General features: G+C 43.0%; 1 protein-coding gene across 3 annotated transcripts in view; it reads right to left on the bottom strand.

Moving 5' to 3' along the window:
* The window catches only part of RALYL (RALY RNA binding protein like), a 226,592-nt gene extending 210,756 nt beyond the window's left edge, over positions 1 to 15,836 (bottom strand). For 2 of the 3 annotated variants that reach the window (XM_081952442.1, XM_081952444.1), the window contains exons 1-2: positions 15,379 to 15,836; positions 14,421 to 14,516 (exon numbers count right to left, since the gene is read on the bottom strand). The gene's annotated coding sequence lies outside the window, so the exon portion shown is untranslated. The remainder of the gene's footprint in view (positions 1 to 14,420; positions 14,517 to 15,378) is intronic. The other variant, XM_081952443.1, reaches the window with a different exon arrangement.
* Between the last annotated feature and the right edge of the window lie 578 nt (positions 15,837 to 16,414).

Below are 16,414 nucleotides of genomic sequence, written 5' to 3'. Positions count from 1 at the left end.
CCTGTTCTACAACTAACATTGTTTATTCTTTTAAAGAAAATTTATATAAAATAAAACTATATAGTCCCATTATCACATAAATGCAAAACATATAATAAAAATCTAGCTTAATATGAATTCAAAGTAGCTCTGTCAAATGAAATGTGAACATTATTATTGAACAAATAATTAATCTTATCTCTTGCTTTCAGGTGCAAACTGTTAGCCTGCAATGCACATAATAATGCATCACTTGGTTAGTTGAATATGAAGATACCCTCCTAATATATCACTCTTTATTATATATAGTGTCTTGTTGTGTGCAGAGAATTACGTTGCCATAGTGTAAACTACCCCAGAATCAGTTTATAATCAGGTAGTGCCTAAATTGACTTAATTAATTAATTAATCACTCCCTTGTTTAGTTCAATTCACAATATCAAACCTTTTTTAAAGAGCATTTCGCTATTTTTCTTAATCTGTTAAAATTATTACATGCAAGGTTACAATTAACAAGTACCACATTCAAATTACATGAAGTTGTGTGTAACTTGGTTTCTGTGCTTTTTGTTTTAAAGAAAAATAGTTGGAATAAATCTGGGGTCTGTGGACCGGCACCGGTCCATGACGTGCCAGAAACCGGGCCATGCAAACAAGCGAAGCCCCATCTGTGGGATATAGGCAGCACACAAAACCACGCCTCCTCTGGTCCGCGGAAATACCTGTCCCCATGGAACTGGTCCCTAGTGCCCAAAAGGTTGGGGGCCACTGGAATAAGTAACAAATGGTACAGGAGCCGGCAAGAGACAAGAGATGGATAATTAATTTCTCTGTACCATTTTATCTGTTCTCTCTTGCTGGGTTGTTGTTGTTTTTTGCCCCCATAGAGAAAAAACAGGATTAAGCCTTCAAAACTTGTTTTTTGCACACAAACATTAAAAGAAGGAAATGTGCAAGTTACTTCACTCTAAGCTATAGTTACAGACCAAGGAACTGGCCTACTTACAGACAGAGGTCAATGAGAAAAAAGTTCAAATATTTTCATGTTTTATCATTAACTTTTTATTACTTTGGAGGAATCCAGTTCGGACATTATTGTTTGTGTCTAAATAAATCAGAGTAATATAAAAAGTATTTTTAAAAATCATACATGTATAATATTTTCTAATTCTATTATAAAGAGTAGATAAAAGAATAAAATAAATAAATAAAAGAAAATATTTTATGTAAGGTTAAAGTTGCATTGCAGAATTGAATCCATATAGTTGGTTACATTTTAGTTCTAGTGAAAATAATGAGTAAGTTAATTGATATGAACGTTAAGTATTACTGATGTAAAAGACCATTGGCTTACCTGAAGGGTCCTTTTCTGTGCACTGCGGGAGAGTCTAAGCAATGGGTTAATTCAGTCTGGTTGCCCTAGGACTGAGGAACTTTTTTTTCTTTGACCACACCTCCTAGTGTGGCCATTCCCCAGAATTTTGAGATAGTCAGGAAATGTGAGGATGGAGCGGAAGTGACCAAGAAGACAGATCCTGTTGACACGAAGACCACGAATCCCCGGACGGAACATCAAGGGCGGGTTGGACTCTGCCGCGGTGCACAGAAAAAGACCCTTCAGGTAAGCCAATGGTCTTTTTCCTGTGCACCGCTTGAAGAGTCCAAGCAATGGGACATACCCAAGTTATTGTCCATCTGGGCGGGCAGAAGTAGGTTCCCGGAATTTGGTTGTAAACACAACAGCCTGGAGCACCCTCCTGCCGAAAGACGCCTCAGCCGAGGCAAAAACGTCCAGTTTGTAATGTCTGATGAAGGGTGACGGTGAAGACCACGTAGCCGCTCTGCAGATGTCGACTATCAAAGCCTGAGTAGCCCAGGCCGCAGAGGTGGCCGCGCTCTGAGTGGAGTGTGCAGTAATGTCTCGAGGCACCAACCTGGATTGGCTCTGATAGGCAAAGCGATGCAGGCCCGTAGCCACCTGCCCACTGTGGGCGATGAGACCTTCTTGCCCAAGGAGCCTGGCTGAAATGAGACGAAGAGGGCCTCTGACCTCCAGAACGCCGAAGTGCGGGCGATGTAAACTTTCAGAGCCCTCCTAACGTCCAGCTTGTGCCAAGTGCGCTCTCTGAGATGCGATGGGTGTGGACAAAAATTCGGCAGAATGATGTCCTGCGCCCTGTGGAACCACATGTTGATCTTTGGGATGAAGGCTGGGTCCAGTCTCAAAACCATCCTGTCAGGATGGACGACACATAGGTCCTGTCGGACGAACAGGACTGCCAGTTCCGAGATACGACGGGCGGACGTAATGGCAATAAGTAATGCTGTCTTGAGAGTAAGGTGACGCAGGGATGCTGTGTGCAGGGCCTCGAAGGTTGGAGCAGTGAGCGCCTGCAGGACCACAGACAGCTGCCAGGTGGGGTAGCGGTGAACTGTGGGAGGATGAAGGTTGGAAGCACCCTTGAGGAAGCAGCGCACCCTGGGGATCCTGCTGAGGGGCAGGGTAGGATCGCCAGTCCAAACGGTGGAAAGGGCCGCCACCTGGCGATGGAGCGTATTAGGGGCAAGACCCCTGTTGAGGCCTCCCTGCAGGAAATCCAGGAGACGGGACACGGGGACAGTGACCTGGTCAAGGTGCAAGTCCTCGCACCATTTGGCAAAGATGGCTCAGGAGGCATCATAAATCCTCATTGTAGAAGGGCGTCTGGCCGCTTGTATGGTGCGTACCACCTCCTCCGACAACCATCGCCCCTTAGCAGATCCCCCTCAAGTGCCAGACGGCCAGTTGAAGCCACTGAGGCTCCGGGTGGACAACGGCCCCCTGGCTGAGGGAGACCTGATCCGGGGGAATCTGCCACGGAGGGGACACCGACAGACTGACGAAGTCGGCGAACCATGATCTCTGGGGCCAGTGAGGGGCCACGGGGAGTACCTCTGCACCTTCCGCGATGACCTTGTTGAGAACCTGCGGAAGGAGGGGCAGGGGCAGCGAAGGACATCTGTCCCCTCTGCCCCTGGAGAGTGGAAGCAGGAGAAGAACTGCTGGAGTTGCGCATTGTTCTTGGACACAAAGAGGTCGACTGTCAGTGTGCCAAATCTGCGGGCTAACTGGTGGAACAGGGCAGGGTCCAGTTTCCAATCCGCAGGATCTATGGTGGTCCTGCTCAACCAGTCCGCCTGGGTGTTTTCCACTCCCGAGATGTGGTCGGAGCGGAGGGACGCCAGATGACCTTCTGCCCAGCGGTCCAGGGTCTCTGCTTCTCATCAGCTTCTTGGACATGGTGCCGCCCTGGCGGTTGATGTGCGCCTTGGTGGCCACATTGTCTGTCATCAAGAGTACGTGACGGTGGCGAATGGACTGGTGAAAGTGGCGTAGGGCCAGCTGCGCGGCCCACAGTTCCAGGAGGTTTATGCTGTAGGTTGCCTCTGTTGGGGACCACTTGCCTTGGACCATGAGATGACCCATATGTACCCCCCAGCCGGCAAGGCTGGCGTCTGTGGTGTTGACCAACCGCTCGGGTTCCTTGAAGAGATGGCCCTTGTAAAGCGCCGGGACATCCACCAACGGAGAGACCTCTTCACCGCCGGGGGGACACGCACCAACATGGGTGAGTTGCTCCTGGAGGCCCTCTGGAGGGGTAGGAGGAGCCACTGAAGTGCCTTGGAGTGGAGTCGGGCCCAGGGGACAATCGAGATGCAGGAGATCATCTTCCCCAACAGCTGCGACAGGAGAACCACTGGAGCCTGCCTCGCATGCATCACCTTGTGGGTCATGGACACCAGGTCCTCTAACCTGTCTTGAGAGACGAATACCATGCACAAGGTGGTATCTATCACTGCCCCCAGGTGGATGAGTCTGGTGGTGGGGACAAGGTGGCTTTTCTCCAAGTTTAGGGAAAAACCGTGATTCCTGAGGGTCCTCATGGTGACGCGGAGATTCCGCAAAGCCTGCTGTGTGGACGACGACTGAATGAGGATGTCGTCCAAGTAGTACTCCAGCCTTATGGGCCTGCACCTGAGCTGGGCCGCCACAACCACCAGAACCTTGGTGAAGGTCCTGGGCGCCAATGACAACCCGAATGGGAGGGCCCTGTATTGGAAGTGCCAGCCGGCATAGAAGAAACACAGGAACCTCCTGTGTTGGGGACGGATGGGCATGTGTAGATAGGCCTCTTTTAGATCGATAGAGGTGAGGAGGTCTCCCTGCCAGATCCCCGCCAGAATGGACTGGAGGGACTGCATCTTGAACAGGCAATGTTCCTGTTGAGGTCCAAGATGGCTCTCCACCCCCCAGAGTTCTTGGGTACCAGGAAGAGGATGGAGTAGAATCCCCTCCCTTGCTGGTCGGAGGGCACCGGCTCTATTGCATTTATCTCCAGGAGGTGGAGGACCTCCTGGTTCAAACGCTCCTATTTTAGAGGGCAGGAGGGAGTGGGACACCTGACAAAATTTCGGGGTGGAGGGGACAGAAATTTCAGGGAGAGGCCTTCCCTGACAATCTGGAGAACCCAGGCGTCTTCCGTGGTTTGAGCCCAATGTGAGGCAAAGAGTTGTAACCGACCTCCTATGGGCGATGTGTTCGGGCAGTCACTTGGACTTGTGGAATGGCCTGTTGGAGGCCCCCCGCGATTGTACTTGCGGAACCCGAACTGCGGGTCTGTCCTGGGCCGTCCCCCAGCGGCCTCCTGATGTAGCGTGGCTGAACGGAATTGTCGTTGCTGAAAGGGCGTGAAAAATTCATGCCCAAAATGGCCGCCGCAACAGTGTGGGGATCAAGGGAGGCGAAAGCGGTGACTGCATGTTGAAACGGCGGCCGCACGCTCCTCCGCGGTGGCTGAGGTCTGGAAATAGGCCGGGGCACAAAAAAACTGTGACTAAAACAACAAATGAGGTGACCGAAGGGCACAGGGACCTCACCGCTCTTGCCGCGCCTGTTTAAAGGCAAGCGGCGGGCCTCCGAAGCCGTCCAAAGCGGCGCGGCTGAGGAGCACCCCACACCTTCACGCTTATCTCCTGGCCTCCCAAGCGAGTGAAGCAGCTGGAAAAATACATAGCGAGAGTACAAGGGTGTAATAGAAAGGATAGGGGAGAATTTAGGAAAAAAGAAATGATTCATGGAGAGTCCAAGCCAAAAAAGGATTAAATTCAGCTGGAGCTCTAGATATTCAATCCGAACAGGCTGACTGAGGAACAGTTCTGGGGAGTGGCCACACTAGGAGGTGTGGTCAAAGGAAAAAAAGTTTCTCAGTTCATACGGAGCAATAGCAATTCTCTATGATTTACAAAACAGACCTTACCCAGCCCTATCTGGAAATATGGAGAATGGGAGCTGAGAGCTTCTGCACATAGTTCTTGAGCTTTAATATTGAACTTATGCATTTTCCCCAAAATAAGGGTGGGCCGTGGTATTTCAACTCCCATCATTTCTAATATTTGGACTTGTTTGCTGGAAACCCATAAAGCCACAAGACTCTTTCTCTCTTCAATATACTCTTGAACCTCTCTCAGCCTTTCATATGAAAATATTTCCTTACCTTTAATCATATTAATCATGGTTCAATCCTGACAGGCGGGCCTCCTTCCATTTGTCCGAGGTCAGTAAAATGAGGACCAGATTTTTGGGGGCAATATGCTGAGGTTGTAAACTACCTAGAGCAGTGATGGCGAACCTTTTTTGGCTCGCGTGCCACAAGTGGGGGGAGCACAGGGGGGTCGTGTGCGGGCGTGCCGCATCCATAATGCAATGTGCAATCCCCCAGTGCGCATGCACGCACAAGAGGCGCGACCACCCCCATTTTTACATGCTTTTTTCACCCTCCCCAGGCTCCAGAGGCTTTATAGGAGCCTGGGGAGGGCGAAAAGAGCCTCCCACACACCCCTGGAGGCCCTCCGGAGGCTTCAGGGACCATCCGGAGGCTTCCCTAAAGCCTACGGAACGCTTAAAACGACCCTCCCAGCAAACCAGAAGTGACTTCCGGTTTGCTCGGAGGATCGTTTTGAGCGCTCCGAAGGCTTCAGGGTCCGTCCGGAGGCTTCCCTGAAAGCCTCTGGAGCCTGGGGAGGGCGAAAAATGGCTTTAAAAAAGGGTGAAATCAGCTGGCCAGTGCGTGCATGCGTGCTGGCCAGCTAACAGGGCAGCACCTCGCGTGCCCTGACAAATGGCTCCACGTGCCACCTGTGGCACGCGTGCCATAGGTTCGCCATCACTGACCTAGAGAGTGCTGTAAAGCATTATGGGGCAGTATATAAGTCTAGGTGCTATTGTTACTGCTAAAGGAAGTCTGCTTGAAATACCAATGTTTCCTGCATTGCTTCAAATTTCTGTAAAAAGAATTCTACATTAATTATTTTTTCATTTCTGTGAAAAGGATTCTACCTTAATTAATTTATTCAGACGCTAAACTAATAGAATGGAAAAATAGTCTGTTAGAGGCCAGGGATGCTTTGTGAGTTGACATTAGCACCACGTGCTATCATATTGTTTTAATAATTCCAAACTTGAAAAAAATAAAAATCTTCTATTTATTTAGAAACTATTCAAAGTCCAAATTGAAAAACACTTCTATGTTCTGCTGCTTAATGCATTCATATATTCACAGAAATGCTACAGAATTTTCAAGTACTGAAAAATGAATGAGTTGCAGAAGCAAGTTAATAGAACCCATTACACAAAGATTTTGATATATTTTTTTATTTGTTGAAACAAGTTACCTATTAATTAATAAAAATAATTAATTTTACTTGCCTAGCATTTAAAATTTGCTGAGCCCTTTAAAGGTTGCTCATTTATTTTAATTATTGGTAAATTAATCCCTGAGTTATAACATCAAACAATTGTGAAAACGATAATGCTTCATAGATAATCCCACATCAAATTCCAATTGCTTCAATGAGATTCAAGAAATTAAAATTGGCATTTTACTCTGTATAAAACAAAAAGTTTGTCTCTAGTGTAGTTTCCATCTGAAAATTGGAAAAAAAGGAACTTCTTTTAGAGAATGAAAACTCTGTTTCATATTTCTTAAATTAATTTTAACATCAGTAGGAAATATAATTGTACTTCCTCTAGATAAAATTTTACATGGCCATATATAAAACATAAATGGAATAGAACGCACTCTATACTTTTTCATGAAAATAACTTACTTTACTTATTTAATTTCCACACCAGACACATGGAACCAAATGCACAAGCAATTTCCAAAATCAATCACATTCAACTGAACTCATATTTTTATCACCATTCACTTGGGCTACTGCAATGTACCATACATAAAGCTTCCTTGAAGACTATTCAAATCTCTAACTGATCCATAATGCAGAGAGGTCTCCGAATTGAAAAAAAAAAAGAAACTATATTATGTCTGTGCTGCATACCATCCTCTGGTTATAAATGGCATTCCAAATGCCTTTTTTCAGCTATAAAGCCCTACTTGGCTCCTAGTATCAGTCCTATAAAATAGACCAGATTAAGAATCCAATGTCATTTAGGTCTAAAACAAATTTTATTAGAACAGCTCTATTAACAAAATCTTGTAAGTCTGAATGACCTTCCTTTCTTTAACTTCATATGAATTTTGGAGGGGCTTTTTTGAAACATTTTCTCAACAGTTTCTTGGAATGGACTTCAGCCGATCTTGTCTGTTGCGTCAGTAGTGCCTCTTCTTCATGTCCTTCAAGATCATCCCTTATGTCTTTTATATCTAGATCTGTAAGGCTGCTTTATTCACACTGAAAAGATTCAAATGCACAGTCTGATGGCACCTACTGTTAGTTCCCTATCCTTGGGAAGTAAAGTGGGCAGGGACTGTCAGTCCATTTTTATTGTTGTTGCCATTTTAGAATAGCCTTTTGAGACCAGATTAACATTACCCTGACTTTATTTGCAATACCCTCTTTTAAAGCTTGGGACAAACACTGTCTGTCTTTTTCATGTTTCTCAAGCATTTCTTGAAAAAGCTGGATCCAATCCCTTTCCTTGTCAGGCAGAACTGGACTGTTGATCCTCACATCTCTCTGTAGACTATGACATGTCTAGTTTCATTCCTTTTCTGTGGACATTTCCTGTCCATATTCTTCCCTGCAACTAAGTTACTTAGCTGTTTTTCTGTGCTCCATAAATCTTTGACAATCCATGTCAGTTTAACATTCACTGTTTTCCAAACATGAACCTCTTGCCCACTTTTATGATGGCATAATATCTGGCATCACAAACAGAATTAGAACACAATGCCTTTGAGGAGCTGAAGGCTGAAAGGATTGTTCCTGCTGCAGGGAATACATGGCAATTAAATATGTATCTCATACTCAGTGACTATAGTAGGTAAACTTAACATGTTATACTTTTATTTTATTTTTCTTTATTAAACCCAGTGCAAATCAGATATTTGAAGTTGTAGGATATTTTTTAATTCTACCTTTCCTAGTAACTTCTCTACACTTACTATGGTAAGTAATCCAACTAGGATATAGTAGTACAGGTAGTCCTCCACTTACAACAGTTCATTTAGTGTTCAAAGTTACAATAGCACTGAAAAAATGACTTACGACCATTCTTCAACCTTATGACCTTTGTAGCATCTCCATGATCATGTAATCAAAATTCAGATCCTAGACAACTGGTTCACAGTTACGACCGTTGCTGTAGCCCAAGGTCATGGGATCCATTTTTGCAAACCTTTAGACAAGCAAAATCAATGGGGAAGCTAGATTCACTTAACAAGTGCAGTAATTCAGTTAACAATTATGGCAACCAAGGTTGTAAAATGGGCAAAACTCACTTAACAGAGAGTTTGGGTTCAGTTGGGGTTGTAAGTCGACAACTACCTATATATTGTCATTCTTATTTGTCCCACCACCTTAGTTCTTACAGTAAAGTTTATTAATCAGGTTTTTTTTAGTTGACTGGTTGCAACTGATTAAAGCAAAGAGGCAGTGACTGGCCCAAGTTCATTCAGAGGCTTCCATACCTAAGGCAGAATTGGAATAGCTGATTCCTTAACTGCTCGATCATATTAAGTATAGGGCAGACTATGCCATTTTTATAGCTACTTCATAGTGAATATTAGAATTGTATAGAGATGTATATTTGGAAGGCAAAAATGCAGCTGCACTAGCACACAAATAAACCTTAAAGGAATGTATCTTTTCCTGAGTTTATACATTTGCCCTTCATCATGGTAAACATGGTAAAAGATACATTTATAGCACCCATATCTAGTCTGAAACACATTCCACCTTTAAACTTAAATTTCTGCATAGCCCTAGTAAGTGCACAGACATACACATATAAAGCCTATATATGTAAACAGCAGTATTAAATCATGATTTTTCAGACCCAAGATAACAATTTTGATTATACTTAAAGAGTAAATTTAATAATTTGGAAAAATTGCTTTGGAGTACATGGGAATGAGTAACATAGAATCTGTCTGCCACTCTTTAAAATATGATACATTGTTAGCAGTCACATGATCTTGGGGAAATGCATTTGCGTTAAAAAATTGCAAACACAAACCTCTTATGTCCCTGTGTGCTTTGAAGCACTTTTTTGGAATCCAATGCAAACTTACTGCTCAACCTTAATGCTAAATACATCTATAACTACCCAGTTACTCAAATAAGTATCATTAATGGATATTGATATTCTAATGTGACCTGCCAATATGTTTTGGCCTGGTTCCAATTTAATGAGTAAACAGATTATATTTATAGTATTTATGTTTTATTGTATATTATACATAGTACTGTAAAATATAGATTAAAATATATAGAGACAAAATATTACCACTGAAATCTGGAAACCAGTTATACATAAAAATATTTATTTTCCTCATAGATATTCATAAATAACCATCTAATATAAAAGTACTGAGATATCTTTTTATGTAATGCAATTTGTATCAGTATACTTCATTTAATAAGAGCACAGTATTCTTATTAAATGATGTATACTCTACAGCAGCGGTTCTCAATCTGTGGGTCGCGACCCCTTTTGGGGTCAAACAACCTTTTCACAGGGGTTGCCGAGGAGCCTCCCGCAGAAAGGCTGCTGAGAAACCAGCCCGAAGGGAAGGAGCGGCTCGGGTTCCCCGCGTGGCAGAAGGAGAGGGGTGTGTGTGGTGGGTGGGGGAAAAGTAGGAAATGGAGGCAAGGATGGGGAAAAGAGAGACATGTGCAGCACAGAGGACGCTGAGAAAGCAGCTCGCTCCGAGTGATGGAGGTTGATGGACAGAGCTACGGAAGCCAAGCGGTACCATTTCTGAGACGTAAAAGAAGGTGGGGAAAATAAAATAAAATAAAGGAACGTGGGATGCGCATACGCTGACATTCCCTATTAAGACAGTCTTAATAGGTTTTCACCCCTCTCCTGCGGCTCCCTGCTGACCCAATCGCACGATCTGCTCTCTGCCCCGAGAAGGCATGAGCCTCTCGCCTGCTTTTGCGATTCCGTGTCGGGAAGAGCTCCAGCCCTTTTCTTGTGCTCATCTCTTGCGCACATGCAAGCAAAATACCGTCCTGGGCCAGGATCAAGGAGAAGGGGACAACAACTCTCCTCCCGCTGTCACCACTGCGCAATGAAGTGAGTAACTGGGTATGCGGCGCAGGGGCGCCATACTGCGCAGGAGACTTCTCAGCGCCAGACTCAGGTCAGTGCGAGCTGCGGTCCCCTTTGTGTTGGCTCAGGAAGGAGGGGAATGGGAAGCAGCAGCAGCAGCTGGTTTGGTGCAGGGAGGGAAGAGCTCCAGTTCTCCTGCACTGCACAGGGATCTCCTTCTGGAACTCTTCCCTCTCTGCATCCAGAGACGGATGCTCTGGCTCTTTCCTGAGTCAACACGAAGGGGACCGACCTGAGCTTGGCACTGAGGAGTCTCCTGCGCAGTACAGCCAGCTACTCACTTCTCAGGGGCAGCAGCGGAAGGAGTCGCTGTTCCCGCCGCCGTGATCCCGGCCCAGGAAGGTATTTTGCTTGCACGCTCAAGAAAGAGATGAAAGAAAAAAGGGGAGAAAGAGAGAGAGAGAGAAATGAAAGAGAGCTGGAAGGAGAGAATGGGAGAGAGGGAAAATAGAGGGAAACAAATTAGAGGGAGAAGGGGGAGAAAAAAATGAAAGAGAGCTGAAGGGAGAGAACGAGAGAGAGGGAAAAGAGGGAAACAAATCAGGGGGAAAGAGAGGAAAGAAAGAAAGAAAGAAAGAAAGAAAGAAAGAAAGAAAGAAAGAAAGAAAGAAAGAAAGAAACTAACTTTCTCAGACCTATGACAAAAGCAATGGCAAGCTAGGTCTCTTGCCAAGAAAACTACAGTTTGCCAGAAGGCACAAATTGGAAGCAAGTCTGATTTTTTAAAAAGAAAATAACAGAGATGGCAAAAAAATGCATCTGAAAATAAGATTATTTATAATTTTGGATAACGTATTATATTGTCAAACTCAAAAGAAATCAAAATATATATGCTATTGCTGTTAGTACAATCTTGCCAGCTTCTATCAACTTAGAGTTCACTATGAAAAGATTACAGAGAAGCAATTTCCTACAATTAATAACTTTATTTTGGATTTGCTATCGTATTCAATGAGAAAGAAAGAAAAAGGAAGAGGGAAAGGGAAGGAAAGAAAGAAAGGAAGAAGAGAAAGGGATAGGAAAAATAGAGAAAAACAGAAATGAGAGGAAGGGGGAGAGAAGAGAGGGAGACCCTATTCCCACAGAAAACACTGAGCCATGAAACCTTGGTAGGCATGTCTGGGGGGATGTCATGTGACTAGGTGGGAGTGATGTTGAGTTGGCCACACCCACCCAGGTTTTGTGGTTCCCGGTGTTACATAGTAGCAACGAAAATAATTTTATGGTTGGGGGCCACCACAATATGAGGAACTGTATTAAAGGGTCGCGGCATTAGGAAGGTTGAGAACCACTGCTATACAGCGTACTGTTGATCTTATCTCTCAAGTGGTCTTATTTGTTAGGTTGTTGTAAGGTTGTTTTTTTAAAAATAAGCAATTTCATGGCATTAAAGCTCATGTTCCATTTTTTAACATGAACATGCTACATGAATTATGCATCAATTACAACATGCTATTAATTACATTTGCAAACTTCTCATTTTCCATATTGAGAACTAACACATTTTATCAGTATTCTTCTGCCTTCAAATATTCAAAGTTCTATTTAATTAGTATACATAACTCTGATCCCAATAACTTTGTTTAAATTCAACTGGAACAACATGCACTTTCACAAAAAGGTGAGTATCAAAGTTGCATTCTCCAATACACTTGCAAGCCAATTCTAGGCTACACCATAGCTAACTTTAGTTGCTTCTTAGAAACAGGTCTCCTTAAAAGAAACTGATTTATTTCTACATAAAAGGTTAAATTCAGGCTGCACCTTTTATCTACCAGATTCTTCTGAACAACTATGTCTTATCAAAACTGAAACAATACAACATTTGCCCCAAGATTTAAAATACAAGCATATGCACATTCATTGCATTTATATTTCAGTAGTCTTCAATGGATTCCACCAATATAAAAGCTCTCAAGGTTTTTTTGTTTTTCTATTTCAAAATATACATTTGACACAGTTTTACTTGTATCTATATATATCAAAATATTTGTCCAATAAATTCAGTGCATGTTCATACATAGAATATGGCATAAAATCAGGCAATATTCAATAAAATCAGTGAGCTCTGATACCTGCATTATTCTAGGCAACAAATGAATGCAAGTCTGATCGTTTTTTCAGATCATCTTAAAAACGAATTTTATAAATGATTTCTGATACAGTATAGCTATTTTTCATATTTTAACTTAATCACTTTTGAAACCTAATCATTTGAAAATATGTGTAACTAATAAAGCCAGTAAGCCAGTAATATTGCTGCAATGAACCTTTTGTACAGCTAGTATTTTCAATTTCCTGAAAATAATTTGCAAATAAATTGATTGATATTCTTAATACCTTTGGTATTTATTTAAATTATGTAAAGGATGTGTTACTATATTGATGTATCAGTCAGACAGCCCAACTGCAAGCATCTTTATAGAGAACAAGATTTTAATCAGGTCAATGGGGCTTTGTCTGCTTAAGTTTGCATTCTCAATTTTAACTTTCAGTTTATCAATACTGGATCAAGATAAACAAATGGAGTTTACTTCTGTATAGATGTGGTCATGTTTTAGAAGGAATGGGGATAAATGGGATTCAAACTGCACCCTCCAAATAATTTCTGTCCAAGCAGTCTTGTTGGGTCAGTGATATATGAATTACATATTTCCTCAAGTTTGCTATGCAGCTTTATTCCATGATTCTGGGAAAAATATACAAGTCTCTGCTTTTCTATTATGTTGTCATGTCAGTCTCCACTTTTCTACCAACTTAATTTATATGGCTTTCCTCTAATGCTAGCAGTTACTGCAGGTAATACATACAAACTTTTGCATCATTATAAATGCATGCACAAAGTATTTCAAATTGCAGACACTATGAAGTTTTGGTAAATCAAATGGTTGTGTTCATGGTTAAATTTATGAAATGCAACTGCTACACACTTGTGTCTATTAGAGAAACTATCAATTTTTTATTATACTGATATTTAATCAGTATAATTTTATTATACTGACTATTTAATACTGTCTGAGTATCACAAAAACTGCAAATATGCAAAGTTTAGTACTCTAATCCTTATCCTACCACTGTTTGTTCAAAAAGACAAACAATGTGGAAGAACAAAATATTTTCATCCATTTATTAATTGTTCTGTCTTTTCACATTTCAACACAAAGCAAATGCAGAGTTTCACATACAAGTTATTCATGTCTGATCCAATGACTAAGCACAATTGAAAAAGTTATGCTTTATAATATTTAATGACTGGGCAGTAACATTAACAATTATACAAACCAAAATAAGAACCTACAATTTATCAACACTCTAGTCTCATAACTGGACACAAAAAGGTGGTAGTCAATAAATTATTTCACTCTTTACTAAATTAATATAACAAAAATGAACTTAGAAATAAAGAGGAAATGTGTGTGCTGGGGGAAAATATATGAGGCTCACAATGAAACAGGTATGGGAGAAAGACTGTCAATCTGTCTGTCGCAGACACCTAGTGGGCAATAACAAAATCCCAACATCTTTCTTCAACAATTAAGTTCCGTCACTGTCAATTTCTTAAGAACATCAGTGCTCCCGTAAGATACATATTTCCATTCAGATAAACTTACTTCATATACACAATCCATGCTGTTTCAGTGACCTGCATACAATTAGTGTAATATCTAGCACCCCTAAACAGTATAAGAATACCTAGTATCATCTCTGCCATCACTTACAGTTCTGCAGCCAACACTCAAGAGAACTTATTTGGGAGAGAGAAAAAATATATCTCATAATGTAATTTACAAAGAGTGGAAACGCCTACAAGGAGCTGAAGTACCTGCACTGGGGAGAGATGTTCAGTTGTTCACTTCATCTTCCGTTGACAAGGAAACCAAACGGCACTTCATTCTCCAGGAAAACCTTCCACTGCCATCTTTTGAAAATATATTTATTTGTATATATGTGCATTGCTATCAACATTATGATAATTATCATAAAATTATCTCTGTATAAAAATATTAAAAAGTGAAACTCTGGAAAGGAAATATTTTTTGGCTCTCTCCCTCTCTCTTTTACTACACGGCATTTTTTTGGACGGGGGAGGAAGAATTTAAAAATGCTCAACAGTACCAAGCTGCAAGAAAAGTTTCACATTATAAAACCAGAAAAAGAAGAAAAACGGCTGATTCCAACCGGATGTCCAAAAAAAGAAAAAGAAACAAAACAATAATAAAAAAAAACATTTAACAAAATTAATATCTTGCTCGGTGGCTTGCACTAGGCATTGCAAGATCACAAACTGTTTGTAAACGTTGCTGTAAAATGCATCTTTAAATCCCATATATATACACAAAAAAGCAAAAAAAGAAAACACCGTCAAAAATCTCTGCAAGAGAGAGTTAGTTAAGCAACATGCCCACTTCTCATCTCTTTGCTTTTTTAAAAAAATGCATAATAATTTACATCGCTTTTTGGTCAGTACAAAACCAGTTGCATGTGTATATATACGTAAATAATGTGTATGCATTTACACTGTTGCTGGACTGGCAAGTCTATTTTTTTTTCGGCGTTTCTTTTTGCTCTTTAAGATTCCTAGCGACTTCCAGTCCCAGCAACACCTTTTGCTCCCAGTTTAGTAAACCATCGCATGCTAAGAAAAAAAAAACTTCTCATCAGAAAAAGGATCAAATCCATGAAAACAAAGAAGTAAAAATAAAAAAGCAGCAAAAACAAAAAAGGAAGAAGAAAACAGGACAAAAAAAGGAGGACAAGAATTTCAGCGGAAAGGTACTCACCGAGCGGGAGTAAAAGGAAGGAATAAAAACGCGAGTTACTATAAAATACAGTATGGCGGTGGAAGAAGGAATGAAGCGCTTTTTTCCCCCCTCTTTAGTCTCTGCCTCAGGCAATTGCCACGTGATTCCGAGCCAGGCTGACTCGCAGGCAGGGGGAAGGAGCGGGCGGGGAAAGGGGCAAACCCCACCGGAGGAGCCCGACTCGCTCCGCAACAGCTCGGCGGCGGCAGCAGCTTGGAATAGTGGCGCCCGTGGCGGCAACGGCGAAGGATGCTTGGAACCGCTAAGCAGCGGCAACAGCAGACTTTAGCCTCGGCAGCAATGGGTGGCGCTGGCGACAGCAGCAAACAGCAGCAGCAGCAGCCAGACGAGCAGGTGCCCCGCGCGCAGCACTAGACAAATGCGGGCGCGCGCGCGCTCGGTTGGAAGAGCAGCGAAGGCAGAGGGCACGAGAAGAGGAGCGGTGGAAGGAGGAGGAGGAGGAGGAGGCGGGGGGGGGGCGAAAGCCGACGCAATGGAGGGAGAGAAGTGGCGGCTGCGGGGCGGAGGGGGGAGAGGCAGAAGAAAAGAGCCCCCTCCCGTGATCATCCACATTCTCTGAGTACCTAGCTCGCGCGCGTGTATGTATGCATCTCTCTCTCTCTCTCTCTCTCTCTCTCTCTCTCTCTCTCTCTCTCTGGGTGTGATTGCGCGCGCATGTGGGGGAACGGGTGGAAGACACGCACTTCGAGGTGCGGTGGCCGCAAGTTGGTGCTGCCTGCCAATCTGTGCATCTGCGTGAAAGAAAGAGACGAGAGAGAGAGCAAGAAGAGCAACCGCTGCGATTTCATGGCTGTTGGCAGGATGAAAGTTACTCCTTCTTTCGCCTCGCGCTTGGCTGCGGAGCGCGTTCCGGGACGGCCTTTCGGCGTTGCCATGAAAGAAACCGCGACTCCTCCTTTGGCACCTGGAAGACTAAGGGACTCCAGGGTGGCGAAAGCCCATTCCTTGTGTGCGGGTTTCCCGGCCTGAATTCGGCGATGGTCTCTAGAAAATC

The sequence above is a fragment of the Natrix helvetica genome (assembly GCF_964273705.1).
Source record: "Natrix helvetica genome assembly, chromosome: 4".
Classification (NCBI taxonomy): Eukaryota; Metazoa; Chordata; class Lepidosauria; order Squamata; family Natricidae; genus Natrix; species Natrix helvetica.
This window is presented reverse-complemented; position numbering and strand designations above follow the sequence as displayed.